The 23,498-nt window shown below is 45.9% G+C and overlaps 1 protein-coding gene across 7 annotated transcripts in view; it reads right to left on the bottom strand.

Annotated features, from left to right (window-relative positions):
* LOC146806245 (uncharacterized) overlaps positions 1 to 23,498 on the bottom strand; it is a 381,111-nt gene that overhangs the window by 335,055 nt on the left and 22,558 nt on the right. Inside the window, exon 2 of one of the 7 annotated variants that reach the window (XM_085623489.1) lies at positions 149 to 238. The exons of the other annotated variants lie outside the window; for them this stretch is intronic. The gene's annotated coding sequence lies outside the window, so the exon portion shown is untranslated. The remainder of the gene's footprint in view (positions 1 to 148; positions 239 to 23,498) is intronic. 7 annotated transcript variants of the gene reach the window in all.

Below are 23,498 nucleotides of genomic sequence, written 5' to 3'. Positions count from 1 at the left end.
TCTACATTATATAGGATCTGGTACGTTCTTGGAGGCCAGGCTAGCATGTATGGCATGTCCTGATTATATCTGGCCACATCGTGCTCAGGCCCTATCAAGCAAACAATATAGCTTGATCGGAAAGCAACTTGGTAAAATATTTACCTACCATTAAGTGTGAAATTCAAAGTTCCTCCATAGATAATGGGGGGTATACAGGAGAGGGTATCCTTAAGGTCATGATCCCATCCATAAGTATCTGTGATAAGAACAACAACGCATATATTTAGTTACCTTAATGAATAGACCCCAATACGACATACCTAATGGCATGGAGAACCAAGATATTCATGAGGTCTAAGTAATGTAACCCTGGTTTTACAAGATTCATACCATAAGGACACATCATTAGAACCCTCAATGATACGTATCCATTGACAGCTCTTACCTATAATCCGATTTAAGACAGTCAAAATGAATGGTAATAACATCCTTCAAAGCATCAAGTAGGGCAGAACGACCACGATCTGAAAATGGGAAGGAGGAGTCTAGACTGTAAGGAGGTAATATCTCAGAATGGATAAAGCTACTATGAATATGTTATGCTTATACCTCCCTGACCTGTATGGCTCCAATCCTTGCTATGCACAAATAGGTAACATACAGAGGGAGAAAGAGGAGAAACAGATATAAAGGAAAGCAATTTTTAAGTATCCTAGGTTTAATATTTATTGTGTCTATTGCAGTTTAAGTGGAAATAATATGGCTTTGTGCAGCATATACTTTTAACAGTCATAAAATAAAGTCTAGCCCGAGAAAGAAGATTAGGCTTGAAGGCAACAAATATCGCTACCCCATAATTTCTCCTACCGTAATACAATAGTCACGATCGGTACGGGAAAACAGCAGCAAGACTTCCTCCGGTCAGGATGAGACAATGAATACTTCGTCCCGATTATATAGCGCGATGTGGCCACTAAAGTCGAGACACCTGTGTGGGCTACGCGGTATGCGTCAGCTCGAGGTCACATGATTCGTCATGATAGATGGCGGCCATCTTGTAATATGCACGCAGTATCCAGATTCTGATCTATTGAGTATTTTTTGAGCCAAATACAATTTGGAACAATAAAAAGAAAACCCAATAAACAATATTAAGGATATATATGGCTTATACTCTTTGCTTGATCGGATCTTATTATCGATCTCAATACTCTACTATATGCTATTCCTCTCTACCCCACTCCACTCTATTCCACTGTATGCCTCTCTACTGTACAACACTCCACTGTAAGCTATTTCACTATATGTTACTCCACTTTACGCCACTCCAGTGTATGCCTCTTGACTCTAAGCCACTCCATTCCACACTATTGCATTGGGCGCCACTCTACTATATGCTATTTCACTTGACCTCAATCCAGTGTACGCAACTTTAGTCTACACCGCACCACTGTATGCTATTCCACAATACACTATCCACTCCAGTGTATGCCACTCCATTCCAGACTATTACATTGGACGCCACTCCACTGTATGCTCTTCCACTCTACCCCACTCCACTGCACGCCTCTCTAGTCTATGCCACCCCACTGTACGCTATTCTACTCTATGCCGCTATGCTGTACGCAAACAATCTTTTCCACTTGACCGTACGACTTTCTACTCTACCAAACTCCACTGTATGCCACGCCATTCTACGCTATTCTACTGGACATCACTCACTGTATGCTATTACACTCTACTGTATGCCACTCCAGTCTACACCACTCCACTGTCCACTACTACACTCTACGCTACTCCACTGTACAACACTCTACTGTATGCCACTTCAATCTACACAATTCCACTGTATGCCACTTCATGGTACACCATTCCACTCTATGCCACTCCACTCTACAACACTTAATTGTATGCTATTCCACTCTACGCCACTCCACTCTATGCTACTCCACTCTATATAACTCCACTCTACAAAACTATACTAGACTCTATGCCACTACACTAGACTCTACTACATTCTATCCCCGTGCACTCCACTGTCCAAATTTGTGCTCAAATCTTTGCTCGTACTCTCTATTGTTCAATACTCTACTCCACTCTATGACAGTTTCCAACACTGTACAACACAGGACTTCTGTAGGAAGCTGGCTCTTCATATGGTATATCAGAATGAGATACATCATGTAAAGAGTCCAGGGATTCCCTTATGAGTGGACAGGGGGTTTGATATGGCAATCCCAAGGTGCTCTTCTAGGCTCATCACAGAGGAGTGCAAGACATCTACAAATACACACAATAGTCAATAAATGAGACACACGACTCAGAGATCAACACCAATTTATAAAAATAGCACATATCTTTATATATGTTTAGGCACCAGAAGCAATTTGTTCAGGGAAGTAAGTTTTAAAGTATTCTTTTTAGTTCAAAAAGTCGACAATGCAATTTTCAGAAGCTGCAATTTCATCCTATGGGAGGAAAAGTCAATGCGCCATTCAGGTACAGTACATAGGCTTACAGGACCAATCTCCAGGTGTTGGTGGGCAAGGTCCAAGAAAGCACCTGCAAAACACCACCAGCGTCACTAGGGCGGTCGGGTGCAGGAGTGCAAAACAGCGTTTGGTGCCCAATGTTACTTGATGGGGATTGGTCTTCGCGTAAAGAGGCTGCAGGCTCAGACTGGGAGGCCAGTCGGGCTGAACCAACAAGGGGGCTCAGGCCTCACAATGCTCGGGACGTAGGGACACCTTTCGCCCTCTTCTACACAACACTAGAGGCAACAGGTGAAGAGGTGTCCTTAGGCATCTGGTTTTTCCCACCGGGAGCAGTCACGGTAGAGGGTGTCTGGGTGCAGAGGCTGCAGGTAACGTCGGGGAGTCCACGAGAGGTGTCACCACACTAGACTCAGTCTCTGGAGGGCTGAGGGACCACGCTGACATTGGCTCACTTCAACTCGGGCTTGGAGCGATGGGTGCAGTGGTTGCTTTAGGTGTCGGGTTTCTGCGGTCACGGAGTTTTTCCAGGAGTCTTTGGATGCCTGCAGGATGCAGGTCCGCTACTTCTCGGGAGGTCTTGGTACCTGGGTGAAGTGCTGGCAGGTCTCCCAAGCTTTGGAAACTTAGCGGCGGCAGGAAAAGTATACTTTTGTTGCAATTGGCGAATGCAGCAGGGAAGCCGGCAGGGTTGTCGCCAAGTCAGTTGCTGGACCTTAAGTTCTTGCAGGATTGGACTCTTCTCGTCCTTCTTTGTCTTTCAGGTCGGCAGAATTAGATTTTCTGGTGCCAGGAACTCCCCCTAAATACTGAATTTAGGGGTGTTAGGGGAGTGTAGGGTGGTAGCCAATTGGCTACTTACCCCTGGGGTCATTACACCCCCTATATGACCACCTCCTATGGGAAGTGGGCATACCCTGTCCCAAAGTTCCCAAATGTGCCAACACAAAGATGGCCCCTTCTGAAATTTGTACCTGCATCAGGTTAGGCCACCGTAGGACTGGTACAACCCGCGGGGGGGGGGGGGGGGGGGAACACTTACCTGACTAGCTAATTTCCCACCTGTCCTTTTGACAAAGGGCCCTGGGCAAAGGGGGGTGGGCCTCCTCTCCTGTGAGGGGTTCCATACTCACATTTCAAAGGAAGGGGCTTCTTTGAAGCTCGCCGGCCCAGGAGTGCTAATCAGCAGGTCATCCTGAGGGAGAGGTTTTGAACACCCTCTTCCCGTGCAGGCTTTGTTTCTGAACTCCTGAGAGCAAACGCCCTCACCCTGGGAGGTCAGACACATGTCTCGGTGGCAGGCTGGGAGAGACCAGTCAGCCAACACACCAGAGGCTGGTAGGTTTTTCAGAGGGTACCTCAAAGGAGCCCTCTGGGTGCAGGTATTAATAAATAAAACACTGGAATCAGTGTGGGTTTATTTATACGAGATGTTGAATACCAAACATCCCTATCTTTAGTGAAGCCATCATGTACCTGGGTAGCTCGTTTTCACCAGTGTCCAGCAAATGTTCTAAAATGTCTTCCCTGTTCACTTGCACTGGCAGTAATGGAACTGACCAGAACTGGGGCATATCGGCTCATGCAGGTATGCCCTCACAATCACTACTAAGCATCCTGACTTAGGGTTGCTGTAGGGGTGATTTACAAGTACTACATGTAGTGTAAGGACATGACACAGAGGGATGCATGTCATTTCGTGTTTTCACTTTGGTCTGCGCCAAAACATACATTCTTCAGTGGCAGTCTTACATGTGTTTGGTGAGGGGTCCCTTAGGGTGGCACAATTTGTGCTTCAGCCCTTGTGGTGGGGGGCCTCTTTAGTTCCCCAGGCCCTAGGTACCAGGGTGCGATTTACTAGGGACTTACAGTAGGTGCTAAAGGTATTGCACATTGGCGATACAATTTTACAGTTTTAAGGAAAGAGATCTGGCACTGGGGACCTGTTGAGGAGGAACCCAGTACACTTCCAGTTGAAACCACATCACGCACCAGGCAGATATTAGGGGTGAAAATGTCAACAAGCATTGGCATAGCCAATAGGGCTCGCCTTTGGGGCCTTATAAGTATTTAGTTATGCAGCACAATATCTGCTCCGCTCTAGAACAATTGACTACACTGTAGGCCACACTCCGACACTTAACTCCAGATTATATGCTACACTCCACTGTACAACACTGCACTATACTGTATGCAACTGTACAACACTCTACGCCGCTCTATGATACTCTAGTCCACTATACAACGCTGTATGCAACTCTTTGTATGCCACTGCACCCCACTTTACTCCAGCCTACTCAATGGCAGAGTACTTCGCTCTACGCCATTGTACTCTAAAACACTGTATGCCAATCCACTCTACAACATTTACTGTAAAGTACCCAACTCCACTCAACAAAACTCTAATAGGGCCACCCAGTTGTCCGCGATTAACCATGGTCTTTATGGCCCGGCTATCAGCCCTGGTTATGCCATGGACAGATGGTTGCTGCGTGGTGGGAACTATCTTAGGGCATTGTATTCGCGGTCCCTCGACTCGTCCCTCACGGGGCCCACTGGGGTGGTGGTGCGTGTATGGAAGATGGCGACTGACTCTCTGGGCTGGAAGGATAGGCTCACCCTAGCTACCCCGTTGTTTGAATCTGAAAGGTTGGGTAGGCTTTGGCATACGAAAGGGTTTGATAAATGGGACTTGATCGGCATCTCCAGGGTTGGAGATGTGCTGATTAAGGGGAGGGTGAAGTCCTTTGAAAAGTTGCAGACAGAGTATGAGTTGGGGGCATCCGAGTTTTTCAGATATGCTCAGGTGCGTCATGCCCTGCGGTCAGTCCTTGTGGAGGGTGAGAGGGTGCCTGAGTCCTCCCCTTTGGAGGACCGGATCCTTGATGGCCATATGCCAGAGAGCACGATCTCGCTCATCTACAAGAAACTGATAAATGTTCGGGCTGATATGCTTCTGGGGCTGCGGGACCAGTGGACCAGGGACGGACTCGAGTTGGGTGATGAGGACTGGCAGTCTGCTGTTTCCTCTCCTAAGGAGGTTGCGATCCCGTCGCGTCTGAGGCTGGTGCAGCTCAAGATATTGCATCGAGTGTATGTGACGGGGCCGCGACTGGTTCATATGGGATTCTCTGAGGAAGGCCTATGCAGGAGGGGATGTGGTATGGTGGGTACTTTCCTCCATATCATTTAGGAATGTGGTGTCATCACGGAATTCTGGAGGCGAGTCCATGCGGTGATGGGGGAGGTGACGGGCATTGCTATGCAGCCGGAAGCGCGGTGTTGTCTCCTGAATGTCTGGGGGCCCACTGATCATGATGAGGCGCAAACCCAGTGGGTGACTCTGGGTAACATGGTTGCTAAGAGGGACATCGTGCGCTTGTGGGGCTCCGCGGGGCCCCCCACGTTAACCGCGTGGAAGGAAAATATGGACTGGAGCATGCTCAGGGAGAAGACAGTCTATTGCGCTAGAGGCCGCCCTCGGAAGTGGCATGCCATCTGGGGGAGGTGGAATCAATACAGGGGGGGAATATGTCTTGCCCCTGATCTGGATCCCCCCGAGGAACAGCTTTCTTCTTGATCTTCTTTCCAGCTTAGTATGCAGATGTGATGGTTAATTGACTTCTTGGGCCTCTGCGTTCCCCCCGTTTTCCTCTTTTCACAGTACTGTAACTGTTAGACGATTGGGGTCCGGCTCCCCCCTGAGGGGCTAACACCGTGGGTATTCAGTGTTGTTGCCTTGCTGGGGTTTGTTGTGTGTTTGTAATTATTTACAAATGGAACCTTTTCACTGCTCCTTCAATGCACTGGGGACGCTTCTTTGTCCTCTCCTACCGAAGCTGCCGAACCTCCGGGTTGTCGGCTGAATAGCTGTGTCCAGATTCTTGAAGAAATAAAGGTTTTTTAAAAAAAAAAAAAAAACAAAAAAAAAACTCTAATAGACAGTATGCCACCCTACTCTACTCTAGTCCTCAACACTTTCCAATACTGTACAACATGCCACAACACTCTACTATATAACACAGTACTCCTATGACACTTAACTCGACTGTATGCTACGCCACTATAGTATAAGACATGCCGCTCCACTCTAATACACTTTACTCCACTCTACACTACCCCACTCCAGTGTACTCCACTCTACTACACTTTATGCCAATCTACGCCACTGTACCAACTCCGCTCTATGCCGCTCCACTATCTGACACTCTATGCCCATATACTCTACGCCACTGTACTACACTGTATGACTTCGACACACTGCTCCACTTTACCATATGCCAATCCACTATATGACACGACATTCGACTCTACAACACTCTCCTCCACTGTACTCTACAACATTTCATTTCACGATACACCCTGTACTTCGACAATACTCCACTGTACTTCACCCTGCTACACTCTACTTCACTTTATGACAGTCTACGACACCCTACTCTACTGTATGACACGCCAGTCTACTGTACAACTTGCCGCTCCACTCTACATACTGGACTACACTATTTGAGACACCATGCCAATACACAAAATAACACTTTACTACACTGTACAATACACCACTCCCCTTTACTCTATGCCACTCTACAGTACTCCACTCTACGACAATAGACTTTACAATACTCTCCTCCACTGTACTGTACGACACTCCACTCGACGACACTAAACTATGATTTGAAACATTTGTTAATTTGTTTTTTAAAAACATTGAAATTCAATGAAGAAACCATAGGTTAAAGCTTAGTTATAGTTAGGAAAGTTTTTTCCCCTATTCAAACCAAACAAATGTTAGAAATTCTAAAGGTATAGTTATAACTTTCATTTGCACTTGATCCACCACCTTCAAATTATTCTAGTAGTGCACCTACATGCACCCTCTTTTCAGCTTGCTAACCAGACAACACTAACTATAATGTGCCACTGTACCATGCACTGTGTTCAAACAAATAATGACACTCCACCGTACGACACTACACTGCACGAGACTCTCCATTTCTGTACGACACTGCACTCATCAACACTGAACTGTACGTCACTCTACTGCACTGACTCTGCTCTCTGCCACTACACTCTAACACTCTATGCCACTCAACGACACTCTACTCTATGAGGATTCTCTCCACCACACTTCATTTCACAACACTCCACTGTACAACACTCAGCTCTACTGATTGGCACACCACTACACTGTCCTACACGCCACTCCACTCTAGAATACTCCACTCTCCTATACAACACACCAAAATCACTCCACTGTATAACTCTTTACACCACTATATGCTAGGTCACTCCATGTTACTCGACTCCACTCTATTCCACTCCACAATACTCCACTCTAAGACACTAGACTCTACAACACTCTCCTTCACTGTACTGTACGACACTCCACTTAACGACACTGCAATGAATAACACTCAACACTACGATTCGAAACACTTTTTTATTAAGAATAAATACCATTAACATTCAATGAAAAAACAAAGGTTGAAGATAATTTATAGTTAGAAATACTTTATTCTTTCTATATAAACTCAGGTTAAAATACACAAACATTAAAACATTTTAAAGTTATAATTATAACTAGGGCTTCCAGTTTACCGTTTTTACAGATAAATACAGATGGAAAAGGAAAATGCTACTTACCAGTATGCATCTGTTCTTGGCATGTAGAGCTGCAGATCCGTACACTTTGCATTAGATCGCCATCTGGTGTTGGGCTCGGATGCTTGCACCTTGTTGTTGTCTTGGAAGAAGTCTTTTGTAGTCACGAGATTGGTGACTCCTCCCTTGGGCGATAGTGCGCATGGGCATCGACTCCATCCTCAGATTGTTTTTCGCCATGATGGGAAATGATGGAGTCAGTAAGAAGTAGAAGAGATGTCCATGTGAATGTATCTAATTTAGATAATACTGGAACGGATACAGGTCCCGGGGAGGCGGGCGGGCTTGTACGGATCTGCAGCTCTACATGCCAAGAACAGATGCATACTGGTAAGTAGCATTTTCCGTTCGAGGCATGTGAGCTACAGATTGTACACTTTGCATAGATTGTACAGCAGTGTCTCCCCTAGCGGTGGTCAACTGTATCCGTTGCAGTAGTTTGAAAAAGTGTTTTAAGAACAGCTTGGCCAACAGAAGCTTGTTGCTTAGCCTGCACGTCAACACAATAGTGTTTGGTGAAGGTGTGTGGTGTAGACCATGTTGCTGCTTTACATATGTCATCTAAGGGGATGTTCCCTAAGAAAGCCATGGAAGCCCCTAGTTTGCGTGTTGAATGAGATCTAGGGAGAATTGGTAATGTGCATTTAGCCTTCTGGAAGCATATTTGAATGCATTTTACTATCCACCTGGCAATCCCAGCTTTGGAGATGGGGTTACCCTTATGATGTAGGGAGAAGGCCACAAACAGTTGTTTTGTTTTTCGAAAGGGTTGAGGCCAGTCAAAATAGTAAAGTAGTGCCATTTTAACGTCTAGTGTGTGAAGGGCTCTCTCTGCTACTGAGTCAGAGTTTTGGAAAAACACAGGTAACCGAACTGCTTGGTTAAGATGAAAAGCCAAGATGACTTTGGGAAGGAATTTTGGATTTGTTCTAAGAACCACTTTGTTACGATGTATTTGTAAGAATGGTTCCTGTATGGTTAAAGCTTGGATCTCACTTACTCTTCTGAGAGATGTAATTGCGACAAGGAAAGCTACTTTCCATGTGAGGAACTGAAGTTCACATTTATGTAGAGGTTCAAATGGGGGACCCAGGAGCCTAGTTAGAACAAAATTTAAATTCCACACTGGGGAGGGTGGTAATCTGGGAGGAATTATTCTTTTAAGGCCCTCCATAAAGGCTTTAATTGCTGGCACTCTAAATAGTGACAAGTGTTGCCTATTTTGTAAATAGGCAGCAAGTGCTGCTAGATGTAGTCTTATGGATGAATATGCCAAATTAAATTTTTGCAAGTGTAGCAAGTAGCAAATGATGTCCTGGATGGAAACATCCAGCGGATCAATATGACTGCTGTTGCAGTAGATGACAAATCTTTTCCATTTAGCTGCATAGCATAGCTCCAGTAGTAGGACGTCTGGCTTCTTTAATGATATTCATACAGTCTGGCGGAAGGTTAAGATAACCGAACTCTAGGACTTCAGGAGCCAGATTGCTAGATTCAGTTGACCTGGGTCGGGGTGTTTTATTTCTCCATGGTTCTGCGTTAGCAATGTTGGGGAGAGGCGTAGTTTTTGGTGTGGAACTACTGAGAGTTCTAGTAGTGTTGTGAACCATGGTTGGAGTGCCCATGTGGGAGCCACCAGGATTATCTTGTGAGACTGTTGTTTGAGCTTGCGTACCACTAGGGGAATTAGTGGGAGTGGCGGAAAAGCGTACGCAAATCTGCCTGACCAATTCATCCATATCGCATTGCCTTTGGACAACAGGTGTGGAAACCTGACGGCGAAGGTTGGGCATTTTGCGTTTGCGTATGTAGCGAACAGATCTATTTCTGGTTGGCCCCACATTTGAAAAAATGGTTGAAGAACTCGGGATGGAGTTCCCATTCATGTATCTGCTGTGTCTGCCGACTTAACAGATCCGCAATCTGATTGTGAACTCCTGGAAGGTGTTCTGCAAGCAGGTATATGTTTTGTGGAATGGCCCATCTCCAAATGCTTTGTGTGAGCTGGGACAGTTGCAAAGAATGCGTGCCCCCCTGTTTTTGTATGTAATACATGGCTGTCATTTTGTCCGTCCAGACTAGGACAGTCTTGTGCTGTAGATGTACTTGGAATGATTTTTGTGCTAGGACCACTGCTAGTAATTCCAGGTGATTGATGTGGAGCACTTTTTGTTAAGTGGTCCATTTGCCTTGAATTGTATGTTTTAGGAGATGGGCTCCCCAACCGGTGAGTGATGTGCCTGCTGTTAGCACTAGCTGTGAAACCGGCTCTAGGAACGGCCGCCCTCTAGACAGGTTTTGTATATTCCACCACTGCAGAGAGCGATGTGTGCGGCTGTCCACCAACACCAGATCCGTAAGTTGTCCTTGGGCCTGGTTCCACTGACGTACTAGGCATTCCTGTAAGGGACGTGTTTGAAGTTTTGCATGAGGTACGATAAAGATGCAAGAGGCCATCATTCCTATGAGCTGCATGAATACCCTTGCTGGGAGGGAGTGCTGTTGTTGACATTTGGTGATTAGGGCTTGTATCCTGGCTAGAGTGGGATATGCCAGAGCTCTGGAGGTGTCTATTGTGGCCCCTAGATACTGATATATGTGGGAGGGCTGAAGGTGTGACTTGGTGTAGTTTACTGTGAATCCCAAGTTGTGTAGTAGCTGGATAGTTTGATGAGTGTGATGAACACACTGTTTGTGAGACTTGGCTTTTATCAGCCAGTCATCGAGGTATGGGAAGACATGGATTTGTTGTCTTCTCAAGTGGCTACTACCACTGCCAGACACTTTGTGAACACCCTGGGCGCGGTGGTCACCCCGAATGGAAGGACTTTGAACTGGTAGTGTTGTACGTCCACTATGAATCTTAGCTATTTTCTGTGAGCGGGGTGAATGGGAATATGAAAGTAGGCGTCCTTGAGATCTAGTGTGGCAAGGAAGTCGCCTTGTTGAAGTAGTGGAAGGACCTGTTGAAGAGTGATCATGTGGAAATGATCTGACTGTATGTAAAGATTGAGAGATCTGAGGTCGAGTATTGGCCTGAGGGTGCCGTCCTTTTTGGGGATTAGGAAATACAGCAAATACACCCCTGTTCCTTGATGCTGTAAGGGAACTGGTTCTATTGCCTGCTTTTGAAGCAGTGAGAGAACTTCTTGCTTTAAGAGCACAAGATGTTCTGTAGACATTGGACGCTGTTTGGGTGGTACGGTGGGTGGGGTTGCTGTAAGTTCCAGGCAGTACCCATACTGGATAATCTGTCTTACCCACTTGTCTGTTGTAATGGAGTTCCAGACAGGCAGGAACTGTGAAAGCCTTCCCCCGACCGGAGTGGAATGGTCTGGGGGGAGTAGAGGGAAGTCACTGTTTATTAGCGGGGGAGGTGCGAGTGTTATTGTTACCTCGGCCTCTCCCCTTATTGTTATTTCCCCTGTATCCTCCTCTAAAATATCCTCTGTTGGGGGATGTTTGTGTTGTGTTTTTCAAGAAGAGGAGGCAGTGTCTGTTCCCATGTTTTTGGATGCTCCTCTATAAAACGAGAGGACGAAAGGAACCACGTGTGGATGGAGACTGTCATGCTCCCATGGATTTAGCTGTCTCAGTGTCCTTTTTCATTTTCTCCAGAGTGGTGTCTACAGCCGGTCCAAAAAGTTGCTCTTGATTGAACGGCTGGTTGATGATGGTGGTTTGTACCTCCTGTTTAAAGCCTGAAATGCGTAGCCAGGCATGTCGTCTGAGTAGCACACTAGTGTTAATGGACCTAGAGGCTGTTTCGGCTGCATCCAGGGCACACTTGATTGAGGCGTTGGTTATCAATTTGCCTTCCTGAATTAAGTCATTTGCCTGAGTCTTGTACTGGTCAATAGGGTTTCTAGTGGGTCATAGTGAGCACTATCATACCTAGCAAGTAATGCTTGGGTGTTTGCTATGCGCCAGTGATTGGCTGCCTGAGCAGCAACCCTCTTGCCAGAAGCATCTTGCAACTTAGATTCCTTATCTGGAGGTGGTGCGCCACCGGAGGTTTGGGAATTGGCATGTTTTCTAGCATTAGACACTACTAATGAGTCTAGGGGTAGCTGCCCTTTGATGTAGGCGGGATCATCGGGGCAGGTTTGTATTTCTTAGCAATCCTAGGATTGAGAATCCTAGATCTCACTGGGTCTTTGAATATGTCTGGGGCATGTTTAATGACCCCTTTGAGCATTGGCAGTATTTGGACAGATTTCTGTGACTGTTCAAAAGTGTCTAGGAGAAAATCCTCATCTGCAGGGTCTGAATATATGTGAACGCCATAGTAAATAGCAGCTCTATTAACAAGCTGCCCAAATCCAATATTGTCATCTGGGGGAGATGGTTTTGTTGGATATGGCTGGGGATCTGGGAGGTCTGTGGGATCTATTGGGTTATCATAATCGTCCCGATCATCCTGTGGTTTGTCTGTATCATTGTCAGGGTCAGTGAAAGGGTCATTGTTGCCTCACCCTCCCCCTACATCATCATCATCATCCTGTGGTGATGTATGTGTTGGAAGTGTTATAGGTTGTGGAGGTGAGAGAGGTAGAGGAGGAAGAACAGGAGAAGAGGGTCTTATGGGTGAAGTGGCACAGTCTTTTTTCTTCAGGGGCACTGCAGGAGTGTCTGCTGTGTCCAGCTTCCTCTTCTTGTGTGGCACTGCGGCAACACGTCCTGTTTTGGGGTCAATATGGAGTTTTTTTCTGTGGGATCGACAGGATCCAGTTGAAAAAGTTATTCCTCCTCGATGCCTGGTTTCGGTGCTGACTTTTTTGGGTCCGAACGGGGTTGAGATTTGTGCTCTGAGGCCTTAGGAGGTGTTTTAGAGTAATTTGGCTTTGCTATGGAGACTGCAATCTTTCTCGGTTTCGAAGGGTTTGGTTTCGGATCCGAAGGTTTTTCTTTCGGCGTCAAAGTGGTCGGAGCAGATTTCGTTTTGGGAGTAGGTTGCTCTCCCGGCTTCGGTGCCGAAGGCGCTTTGGGGACAGGAATATGCGGTTTGCTCGGTCCCGAGCTACCGGAAGGTTTGTCCTTTATCTTCGGAGCCGAGCCCGAGGGCGGGGCTTCTGAAGTATGTCTTCGGTCGCGACTGGGGCCAGCAGGCGAAGTCTTGACCAGGGCCTTCTTTTTCTCGGGTGGAGTGGGGGTAGTTGTACTCACTCTTTGACCAGGAGTGATGTGGTCGTCTGAGTCGGAGTCGTCTGCTTCGGACACGATTCCCAGGTCTTCGGAATCTTCCTCTGGGACATCTGGGCCTTCGTCAAAGATGTCCGCTGGTGCCGGAGCTGCTTTCTGCGCCATGATGCGTCGTCGAGCCCGGCGATCACGGATGGTCTTTTTCAATCGAAAAGAGGCGCAGGCCTGGCAATTTTTCTTGTCGTGTTCTGGCGAGAGACACAGGTTACAGACCTTGTGATGGTCACTGTGTGGGAATTTCGCTCCACGCGGGGGGTATTTTTTGAATGGAGTCCTTTCCATGAGCTGTAGGCCCAACGGCGTCAATAGGCCCAGTGGCCCGCGTCGACGACCGGAATCGAATTGTCGAGATGCGCGTCGAAGATCACGCGATTGAAAACAATACCGGAGAGTTCTAGAGAGTTTACGCGTCGAAAAAGTTTGAAAAACAAAGTTCTCGAACTGGAGCGCAAAAGTTACATCCGAACCCAATGGCGGAAAAAAACAATCTGAGGATGGAGTCGATGCCCATGCGCACTATCGCCCAAGGGAGGAGTCACCTATCTCGTGACCACAAAAGACTTCTTCCAAGACAACAACAAGGTGCAAGCATCCAAGCCCAACACCAGATGGCGATCTAATGCAAAGTGTATGATCTGCAGCTCATATGCCTCGAAAAATGTGCTTTCTGTCTGCATTTATTTCTTAAAATTGAAAAATACTGAAAATTGGATTTTAAATTAGTGCCTTTCCATACTATCTTAATAATTCCAGGGTAACATCTGAGCAGATAGATGGCTTGGGAAGTTAAAAAACAGGATGAGGCATCATTAAATAATAACATCCATTTGTAGTATAATTCCAATATTTACTTGTGGGTATATTGTTTGGTGATATTTAGATGCTTAATTGGCTAAAACATGACAGGCGTTAAACTATGAGCACATATTTATTAGTTCAATATAGAAATACACCATATTACAACTTCATCTATTCAGAGAACACAAAATAAATATGGATAAATACTGACAAGATGGGCACAAAATATAAATATGGATAAATACAGACGGAAATGTTAAAAAGATAAATAACATAAAACCGGGAGCCTTAATTATAAATTCAATTCCTAATTTACACACCTCTGAACACAGTTTGTCACCTCGCTCGCCACACTACATTAACTATAACTGACGCCTTTTCCATGCACAGGTTATACACTTGCATACTACTTCACTGAAAGCATGTGAAATCGTAGCATTCAAAACAAAACATAGCATCTCAAATTACACCATTTGTCATAACATAGTGCATGGTAGAATGGCAAGTAACGGTTAGTGGTGTCTGGTTGTCTGTCAACCTACACAAGTTGCGATCTACTGGTCGTATGCGGAGGTGTGGATGAAGAACCCACAGGCAGAGCCATCCCTGGAGCGTGGTTTCGCACATAAACCATGAGGGCCGATGTTTCCAGGCATTAGAGTGTAAGCACGCAAATACTGCCCCGGACCCTTATAGAAGTCAGCCGATTTCAATTATTACAAAAAACGTGCAACCTTGACTGCCGAATTTCATCAAGACATGTTCTGTGAACCTCCACTTAATGCTAAATTTTGGCGAGACAGACAAGAAGTACGTTTCTCTGGCACCAGGTGAGTGTTGAGTGTTGCCAAAATAAATATAAGTTCATTTGCAATCTGCTGTCGGTAAAGAAGGAAGGAATAGTTGAGCTTCATTCAAATGTTAAAAAGCCTTAACACTGGACATCCTATTGGGTTCCAGCACTGAACACTAATGTGTTTGACCTAGTCCTGCTGAGGAGAACCCGAAAAGATTTCAAGGGTTTCGAAACGCGTTGAACCAGCTAGTTGGATTAAGACATTAAGTTGTATAGACTACAAGGAGACAACAAACATGGCAATCAGCCTGTTTTTCCATTTGATCCCAACTAGCTTGTAATGGCAGGATTTACATTTTGACTAATGTATAAATCTGTTGACCGCCATTCTTTTCAACTAGAAATGAAGGGTAGGTCTGCCTATCAATTGTTATGTTTGTGTATTCACGTTTTTCATTTTGTATTCATTCTTGTGATTATATATGTTTTATATATGTATTGAACCTGTGTTCTTTCATATATGACATGTTTGAAATATCCATGAAGCAAAGTAAAAATTGAAGGTGAAAGAAATCACTAAAACCACTAAATCCAATACGGTGGTCCTGTTTTTTGTAGTTTACAAATGAACTGTAGCACCCATACACTGTATAGTTTGGTTATAAAATAAATATATGGGCATTGGTATAAGTCCTATTTGAGGATATTCCTTCCAATTCGGGTACCTCAGAGTGGCCATGTCAAACCCTAGGGAGGTGTCAATCTGCCTCAGATCAACATGGTAGGTTTCTGGGAAGGTGACCTCCATGAGGAGATTCTTGAGGAGCAAGATTTTTTTCCCTGGGGGAGAAATGGATAGATATCCTGGACTCATCAGTTCAAAGACCAGTGTCTGGGTGGGCACAATGAGCCCTCTGTTTCCTCCGGAATGTGAATTATGCTCTTTCAATAGAAAGGCGCCACACTCTCCTCATTAAGATTGATCCCAAAATTGGGGAATTGGCGAGTTCTGAAGCAGAGCAGGTGGCCAAAGGGTGTCTCTTTGGAGAATCCTTCTTAAAAGAACTATGACAAATTGTCACTAACTTTTTATCCCTTGATAAAACCCAACAATCTATGAAAAGAGTGTTCTGACAAAATGTTTTTGGGAGGGGGTGGCGGAGGAAAGGGACGCTCAACCAGCTTTTGCTTTTTCCCAGCCACCCAAAGAGATCAATATTCAACACATGAATTCTGGTGGCAAGATCAGAGGAAATTCAGAGAATTCTTTCCCTCATGTGGTATAATTAGAGGCCATGGAGGAAAAGGAGCCTTCTAGGGAGCTGTTAATGCCACATGCGGAATATCAGCTACAGATTACCTGTTTTTCCCCAACTAAAGGTGGGAGCAAGATTGGGTCAGTTCCTTTAGAGGTGACGATACATCACCAGGGGAGCCTGGCTCCTTTAAACCATTCAGCGATTTCAGATCGGTTTTTTTTTTGGACTTTGGTCTAAACTCCAGACCAAAACCCCAGTCCTTCTCTGCATCAGAAGAGCACCTTATCAATCAGGAGTTGTGGGCAGTCCTAGAGAAAGGAACAGCAGTGCTCACCTCACTACATCGAAGGAGTGTTGTGAGCAATAAGTTTTCAACATCTTTATCTTCAATTTTACAATGCATCAACACAAATACACAACCTCAAGCAGTACACAAGACATTACAAGTGCCCATTTTTCCGTGCATACTCAAGTGCTTCCCTTTTCCACACTTCCCCCGCAGTGGGCTCCCTCCGATCCCAACAGCAGCCACACCCATTGAAAGAAGTACTGCGGGCCCGCTATGGAGGAGTATTGGCATCTGAGTCAATAGTGAAGCTCCACTCTGATACTGGAGCCAGAAGGTCTTGACGCATTCCCATTGGCTCAAAACAGTCCTCCTCTATCTTATCATCAGTCCTGACTTCCCACATATGCCGCTCCACATCCAGAGCCCATTCACTCATATCTCTATTGCACCGGTTGTACATGGGTCCCCTGGGTGACATCCGTCTAATAGCAATTCTCTTTGTAGCCAATACAAGATGCAGCAATCAATGTATAATGAATCTTGCTCCCAATAAGGAACGGTATGAGGTGTAGCAGACAGTGGCGGACCATGTTATCTATATGTAGATCAGTCACATCCCGAAGTCGGCGTGTGATAGGACCCCAATATGGCACCAACCCTGCGCACCCCCAGCTATGTGCAGGAAGTCCAACTCTGCTGCTTCACAGCTAGGGCAGGTGTCCAACCTAGTTCTGTATATACCGTGTAATCTCTTTGTAGGCAGGTAGGAATGATGTAGAACATTTAAGCGTGCCCATTTAAAATATGCATTACACAAAACTCCTTTCACTAATGCACAGGCCTTTGCCCATTCCTCGTCCATCAAAGGATCCCCGAGGTCACCGCCCCAGCCTTGCCATCATTGTGGTTCCGGGCCTATCCCACCGCAACAGCCTATATAAGTGGGAGACCAACCATCAGGAAGAGCTCATGTCCAGCAGCACCTCTAGTGGAAACAACGGAAAAGGGGTCTGCGGAAAGCCAGTCCAAATTTCACTGGTTGTCTTGGTGAGTTTGGCAAATTGTAAAAACTTACCGGGTCACACCCCAAACCCCTTATGAGCTTCTGTTTACGTAATGCACCTCTCTCCCACGAACAGGTCCCCTAATGTCCTGCAGCCCCCATTTATCCAAGCGGATATCAACATATCATGTTTGATATGAAAGAAGGGTTGCAAGCACAAAAGCAATCATTTTGTAGAGAACGGGGGCTTTCACAGCACAGCTCCTGTTGCTGGTTCCCATGTCTGTGCTGCTTGTCACACTACATATACGTAGCACTTTTTCAAACTAGCCCCCTCCATAAGACAGTGGGGCATACTATCTGCATCCCTTGTTCCAGGCAGTAACCATTTCTCCCCATTGGGGTCATCCACACGCCAATGAACAGCGTTCTGAAGCTCTGCCACTATATGGTATAATTCCATGTCCGGCAAGCATAACCCCCTACCCCTCTGTCTAGTTTGAGTACCCGAGTCCCACTCTGCTACGCTGGCTGGCCCAGATGAGTGCAATCAAGAGGCTGTCCAGTTTTTTAAACGTCGAGCGGCCTATAGGACACTAGGTATTCTGTAGGACATATAAGCATCTGCGTAGGAACACCATCTTGGCAAGTGCAATCCTACCAGCAACTGACAGCAGAAATTTGTTCCAAAAGGCCACTGAGGGTATTAGGCCAGCCAGGATTCTACCGATATGATACTCATACTGTTTCTCATCTGTATGTATCACCTGCATACTCTGATACTGGTAGTTATCTAACTCCCACTTCAAACTCAGGTCGGGGAAAGAATCTGCAACACCGCCGGCCCACCTGGCAATGGAAAATATGAGGCATTTAGCCACATTCTACCAGAGTCCAGACAATCCCCAAAAGTCTGCAGCATGTCCAGTAGGAGCAGCACTGCTTGAACCGGCTGTCGCAGATATACCAAGGCGTCGTCAGCATACAAGGAGACTATATGCTGAGTATCTCCCACCTATCTCCACAGTCCCCTGCCTCAGTGAGAAATAACTGATTAGTACAAAAGACAAAGCTCATCACCCAGTTATCAACCTCCAGGAATTCAAAGTGTGGTTCGTATACTGACATTTCAAGATGAAAGGGATCCATCTTCTTAGGGACATTCGCCTTCCAGATGATGATTGGATGGTGAGTCTGGACTTGAAAGACACATACCTGATGGTACCAATCTTTTCTCATTGGAGTTTTCTGTACTTCTTTTGGAACGATCGGATCGAAAGGTTTGCTGCTCTCCCATTTGTGCTCTTATTGGCCACTTAGTGTTATACCAAGGTCCTATTGCTAGTCATGGAATCGCTTCGGTCCAGGGGGATACATCGGATAGAATATCAGGATGATATTCTTCTTCTGAACCAATGTCTTCTCAGGGATTTGGAGCTCATCATCAACATCATCATCATCAAGACATATTGCTTCTCTCTCCAACCCAGAAAATGAAGGAGCAGAAACTGCCCTTATGCAAGGAGTGGATTTCTGTCAGGCAACTGGTGAGGTGATAGTTTTACTGACCTTCTCAATAAGTGATCTTCCGGAAGCCCCTGCACTTTGGGCTTTTCAGATAGATAGCCAACTTCTGGAAGGGTTTAACTTACACAGAAATCGTGACCTTAAATACAGAAGTAAGGACGAAGATCGAGTGGTGGCTGGACCACATGAAAGCTTGGAACAGGGGAATTATTTTCAGCAATGTTCCAACCCTATGCATACAGTCAGACGAGAGTTGTCTTGGTTGGAGAGCTCAATGTGAAGATGCTACTAAGGTGGTTCATGGTCTGAAGACCAACTGGGCCTCCACATCAACTGTCTGAAGCCCCTGGCGGGATCCCTCTCATTGAAATGCCTGACAAAGAACAAAGTCTCCTGTTCAGTGCTCTTGTAAACAAACAATATAACGGCAGTCCGGTACATCAATCAACTGGGAGGGACAAGAGCCAAGGACTGGGTCAAGCTATCAAAGGACTTATGGGTGGCACTTTTGCCTCAACAATCAGATTCAAGTCTTGGTGGAGTACCTTCCAGGAAGCCTGAATTCAATAGAGGACTGGAACTCAAGATTTCTTTGAGATTGCAGCTCATAGAAACTTGATCCGAGAATTTTCTTGCTGGGGCTGGTGCAAGAGGTGACACCGCTATTTTTTCTCTAGGGGCCACCTAGAGGATATCATGAATGGGGCAGGATGGTCCGCAGAATCACCTTTTAAGAAATTCTACTTTAAACCAATCCAATCACAGGAGAAGCATTGTTGGTGATCAATAAGCTTTAAACGTGCATAACACTTGCCTCTGGTCTTGTAATAGAATGCAAAGTTTTCCTAAACAACATGATGGAAAGTTTCAACTCTATTTGGGACAAGGAAGTGAGGATTATCCCACATGCTAACGACCACCAGCTTTCCATCCATTAAAGATTCATGAAGACAAGATTTGGCAAACGTAATGTTTGTTAATATAAGGCTTGGCATGTCATTCAATTTCAGTCTAATGTATGTTGAATATCACAAGAGTTTTCAATTTATTGAAGGTTCCAACAAAGTAATTACCAGTTCACAGTAAAAGCATATTCAAACCTTTTAACAGTATAAGCAACGTACGTGAGCCTGATTACTTTTCTTCTTTATTGACAGGAACACATCAGAAGCAAGATGACCAGTAAGGCTATGAATTAATTTATGAACAAGTCCCTTTTGACCCTGTATCGAGCATTCTGTGCACATTTGACGTAGAGTCACTGTACACAAACATTTCTCAAAAAGGTCTAGACATCATAGAAAAAATCCTTGATACAAGGACACGACCACATGCAGTACCAACAGCATTTATTCTGACACTGGTGCAGCTCTGTCTTAGGAGAAACGTCTTTGAATTTGATGGGGTTTTCTTCCAACAAATCAAAAGTACCTCAATGGGAGCAGTTTTCGCACCCAACCTGGTAATACTCTTCCTCAATCGCCTCGAAGTTGAGGTCATCCTGTCTGAATCTAATCCATTTTTCCATATGATCTTTATATGGGGTCGATGCATCGACAACATTTTCATGATTTGGCATGGATGCGAAAACACCCTCCATGAATTTGTCAATTGGCTCAATTTCCACTGTAATACATCGAATTACTCACTTTCACACAAAAGGACACAAATACTGTTCCTTGGCCTTATGATCAGATCATCCCCCCGTTGGTTTGTTCACATCACTGTTCCGGAAACCCACAAAAAGAAATACCCTCCTTGCATATACCAGTCACCATCAATGTGCTCTCCGTGACTCCTTACCATTTTCACAATCCCTCCGTTTTCGGAGAAACTCTGCTTACAAACAAGCCTATTTTGCCAAAGCCAAAGTCTTATGCATCAAACTACAGAATAGGGGCTAACCACAGAAGCTGGTTAGACAATCTATGAAAAGTGCGTGGTATTGCTCACACCAAAATCCAGAGAAAAATTGAGGAACGACTAAATGGTTTGCGTAACCACATTCTCTCCGGTGTCTAACTTGGTCAAAAAATGCATACTGATACACTGGCCAGTTCTCAATTACAAATTGAGACGAATTACAAATGAAGAGACCGCTTTTTGCATTTCGTAAGAACAAAAGTATAAAAGATCATCTTGTTAGAGCCAGCCTTCCCTCAACCAAACCATCACAAACACTATAAGTACTTTGGGGTTTGCCCGCTAGGTTGGGACATTTCAAATGTGGTACCTGCAGTGTCTGTCCATTTACAATCGAGACCAAGAATTTTGTGTATAATCATGTTAACAATGTATTGGATCATTTTTCAAACTGTAACACTGTAAATGTTATTTATGCCATTACATGCCCTTGTGGACAGATATACAACACAAAAGGTGCGCATACGAATCTGTCAACACAGAAGCAGGATTCGATGCAAAGTGACCCGTGCACCCTTGGTGGATCATTTTCGTCTTCGGGGCCATACTGAGGATGTTCTGCGTTGGCAAGTAATTACGGTCATCAAGCCACCGCCACGAGGAGCTGACATTAATTCACTGTTGAACAAAGAGGAATTGAAATGGATACTACGGACAGACAGTCTGCACAGGGGACTAAACAGAGCAGAGGATTAGACGACTCTGCTATAACTACATTCTTCCCCTTTGCAACAGAATTCTGTCTACGTCGACTTTGTGGACCACTCATCATTCAATTGACTTTTTCTAATGTTTTAGCCTCCCAAACGAATACTGGTTTCTGAATAGATCCATTGGCCCAATATGTTCCCTAAGTAATTATGGGTCTGCGATGTCTTTCTGATGCAAATATGTTTTCCTCAGCAAACAACACGTCTTCAGCAATAATCTGAGCCCTCGGTCCAGCTAACCTCCCTTGTCAAAGGTGACCGCCATATCTTTGCTTCATTTATATTGTATTTCATGGTACTAAACAGGAACCAATAATGTTGTGTCCACAATTGTTCAACTAAGTTATTATGGGTCTAAAGAGGTCTCAGACCCATCGTCAGAATTGACTTTGCTGGACGTCATGGGCGCCATTAAGGAGATGAAGACCGCTGTGGGTCAGCAGCTTGATACCCTGGCTCATAAATTGGACGCGGTCCTGATCGATGTGAATTTGGTCAGGGCAGACCTGTCCAAAACTAACGAGCGGGTCGACTCCTTGAGTCAAGCGGCGTCGAGCTTAACTGTGGACGTGGCCGCCCTGCAGACGGAGGTCCGTAGGTTGCGGCTAGCCAGTGACCTGACGGACCGTCGACTTGAGGACTCCGAAAGCAGGGCTAGACGGAACAACGTTCGTATCATTGGAGTGCCGGAAAGATCGGAGTAATCTGCTACGGATCTTTTTGTGGAGGATCTGGTGACCAATCGTCTCGCGCCCAAGGGACTGAGCAAGTTCTTTGCGGTGGAGCGGGCCCGGGGCCGGCCGCGGGGGAGCACCCAAAGTGGGTGCTCCCCCGCGGCCTATAATCGCCCGGCTCTTTAACTTTCGGGATAGGGATGCTATCCTTCAGGCGTCGAGGGTGGCCGGGCCGCTGAAGTTTGAGAACTCTAATGTCAGCTTTTACCCGGACTTCACGCAAGCGGTCCAAAAACAACGGCTGGGATTTTTGGGCGTCAAACGGCGCTTGAGGGACATGGAGCTGAAATATGCTATGTTATTCCCGGCTAGGCTGCGGGTTGAGTTCCGGGGTCGCTCACACTTTTTCGACCGGCCGGAGGCGGTTGGAGACTGGTTGGATGCCCTGCCTCGGGGACGGGATCGAGACAGTCGGACGGCGGAGAGCGGACAGGATTTGGTGGAGCAGGACTAGAACTTTGTTCCTGGTGATGGACTGGACTGGTGACGTTTTGTACCTTGGCTCAACTGGACCCTAGTTTGGCACAATATGCCCTCCAAATGCCCGGGGGTTGTGGGGAGCTTATTGGGGTCCTTTCCTCCTTCTGGGGTTCTTTTTGTGGTATATGTTAGGGCGACAGGCACACTGCGAGTTGGGGGGGCTGTTTGGGCTCATGCAGGGGTGCAGGGAGGGGGGAGTTGTGGTTTGGGGATTGTGGGGGAGGGGGGATGTTGGGGATTGTTTGTTTTTTTCGCAAGGCAATGTGAAGTTCTCTGCTGACTTTTCCGGTTTGTGCTTTCTGGGATGTGGGTATCATGCACGGGAGTGGGATGGGGGTAGGGGATTGAGAATCCTTTCGTGGAATGTGAATGGACTGGGGGACAGGATCAAGCGCGGGGTGGTGTTGCAGTTTTTGAAACGGATCTCGCCCGACATTGTTTTCCTGCAGGAGACACATTTGATTGGGAACTCCTTCCATGCCCTAAATAGGAGGGGCTATCGCCTTGCCGCTCACTCTGGTTTCACTTCTGGCTCTAGGGGAGTGGGCATTTTGGTTAGGGCCTCTCTCCCCGTGGAGGTGGACGAGGTGCTTCACGATGATAGGGGGCGCTATGTGGCACTGGTGGGGAGATGGGAGG

This window comes from Triturus cristatus, chromosome 8 (assembly GCF_964204655.1).
Source record: "Triturus cristatus chromosome 8, aTriCri1.1, whole genome shotgun sequence".
Lineage (NCBI taxonomy): Eukaryota > Metazoa > Chordata > Amphibia > Caudata > Salamandridae > Triturus > Triturus cristatus.
This window is presented reverse-complemented; position numbering and strand designations above follow the sequence as displayed.